A 2,787-nucleotide genomic window follows, 5' to 3' on the forward strand; every position below is an offset into this window, starting at 1 on the left:
ATAGATTGATAATAAATATCCTCCATAATCTAATACTTACTGATTTCCATTTTTTTCTCACACTACCATCACCTACTAGAATTCTTAGAATCAGCCAAATTAGATTTCTATATGTTTGTAAATGAAACCTAAATATCTACATAGAAGAGAAGGAAAATAAGATGGTAATTACTAAGTCTAGACAGAGCATGTTGTCCATTTGAGACTGCAAGAGGATATACTTTCAGAAAATATCTTTAATTAGAGACAGATCCTGATTAAAGTTTGGCAGCTTTGGAAAATACTTGTTTGCATTTAAGTATTCTTTTTATGCATTTATCAATTCTTTGCCATATTTGAGCTAGAGAATATTAAATATTTATTCCGCAGCCAGTAAATGAGTAATGTGCTGTTGAATTTCCCTATTTACCGATATAATTAGTTATTTTGCTGATGAATGCATTTCCAATTGGAATATTGAAGTTCTTTGTTTATTAGTAGTCACTCTCCCCCTGAAGACTTGGCCTATCAAATCAAAAGGAAATGTAGTAGCCTTAGAGAGGATACTATGGTAGTTAACTTGCCAAAAATGTGGGGGAAAGATAGGCTCTACATAATATGTTCTTGATGAATATATGTTGGTTTCTGCATATCACAATTTACATTTTAAATGCTCACAAGTCATCCCTTTTAAGTTGAGAATCAAAATCATTTTCACCAGTCTACAGTTATTCCATTAAAAAAAAAAAAAAGAAGAAGAGACAAAGCACCAGCCCTGAAGTCAGGAAGACCTGAGTTCAAATCCGGATTCAGACACTTAATACTTCCCTAGCTGTGTGATTGTGGGCAAGTCACTTAACCCCAATTGCCTCAGAAAAAAAAAATAATAAACAAACAAATAAAAATAAATAAATAAATGAAATGAAATGAATAAATAAATGAATGAATGAATGAATGAATGAATAAATAAATAAATAAATAAAGGACAGCCAGATGGTGCAGTGGATAGAGCTCTGGTCCTGGAGTCAGAATGACCTGAGTTCAAATCCAGCTTCAGACACTTTCTAGCTAGCTGTATGACTCTGGGCAAGTCACTTAATCCCAATTGCCTCTACCAAAAAAAATAGAGCTTTTGATTATCTCCTATCATATTGCATTTCTCAAACTTCAGTATTATCCGTAGATTACCTTGTGTGTGTGTGTGTGTTTGTGATGAATACAGAGAATTATTAAAAGATCTATATGAACTTATGAAGAGTAAAACAAACCAAGAAAACATAATGGTTATTATAAAGTAAATAGAACAATTGCACACCTAAAAATCAAAAGTGAACATATCAAAATTACAAATAAAAAACAGGAGTCAAACAGAGCGTGATGAGAGGATAACCCAAATGTATTGTACGTGGCTGTGGGAGGCACATGTTTTTGGTCTTTTTAATGTATTGATCAATTGTGTTGATTTTCCCCCTTTCTGAAATGCTATTTGTTTAGTTGAATAAGTTTCTGAAAGGGGATGAAAAAACGTGGATGACTATAATAATGTTAAAAACAGAAAGAAATAATACAAATTTGGTTTTTGTTTGTTTGCTTTTTTAAAGATAACCAAAGAGACAGTTAGTTGGTAGTGGAGAAAGCACCAATCCTGAAGTCAGGAGGACCTGAGTTCAAATTTAGCTTCAGACACTCAACACTTCCTGGCTGTGTGATCCTGGGCAAGTCATTTAACCCCAATTGGCTCAGAAAAAATAAAAATAAAGATAACTGGGACATAGCTTGTCTAAGTACCAGGACTTTAAAAGGGAAAGATTATGAAGAGGTAGAAGAGACTTTGATGAGAACTCTTTTAAAGATTATTAGTGGACAAATAATCTGCTCAAAGGAGTATTTTAGAAAAAAAAATAATATAGCTAGTAGTATGTAAGGTAGGGATTTAATAGTAGAAGAAAATGTAGGAGAGACCAGTGCGAGTCTGTAAGGACTTATACCTGGGTACTAACAGTGATAACAATTCAACTGAATATTACTTTTTCAGTTGTTTCTATGTGTAAGACAGTTATTGAAAGTCAGTGTAAGATCATGGCTAGTGGCCTTATAGTTAAAAAACTTGAATAGAAGACTTGCTCCCAATGAATATTGCCTGTGTGACTCTAGGTAAGTCACTGAAGTTCTCCAATCTATTGCCATGACCTGTTGATTTCACTTTTGCAGAATCTCTTGAATATGCTCCTTTTCTCCAAAAAACACTGCCATCTCTCTGGTATAGGCTCTCATTACCTTATGCCTGGACTATTGCAATAACTTCTTGTTTGGGTCTGCCTACCTCAGGTCCCTCCCGACTCCAGACATATAATCTGAGCTTCAATTTTCCTAAAACTCAGATTTGGTCAGCTCATCTCCTACTCAGTAAATTTCATTGGGTCCCTTTTACCTCTAGGTTCAAATATAAAATCTTCTGTTTGATGTTCAAAGCTCTTCACTGCCTTATATATATATATATATATATATATATATATATAACCAGTTTTCTTACACGTTTGCACCTGCCCATGTGGTCTTTGAAATAGTGACTATTGGGGCACCTAGTTGCTTTAGTGCATAGAGCACCAGGCCTGAATCAGGAGGACTTGAGCTCAAATCTGATCTCACACACTTAAGACTATGTGACCCTAGGCATTTCACTTAATCCCAATTGCCCCAGTAATAAAAGAAAGAAGGAAAGAAAGAAAGAAAGAAAGAAAGAAAGAAAGAAAGAAAGAAAGAAAGAAAGAAGAAAGAAAGAAAGAAAGAAAGAAAGAAAGAAAGAAA

Source organism: Sminthopsis crassicaudata, chromosome 1 (assembly GCF_048593235.1).
Source record: "Sminthopsis crassicaudata isolate SCR6 chromosome 1, ASM4859323v1, whole genome shotgun sequence".
Taxonomy (NCBI): Eukaryota; Metazoa; Chordata; class Mammalia; order Dasyuromorphia; family Dasyuridae; genus Sminthopsis; species Sminthopsis crassicaudata.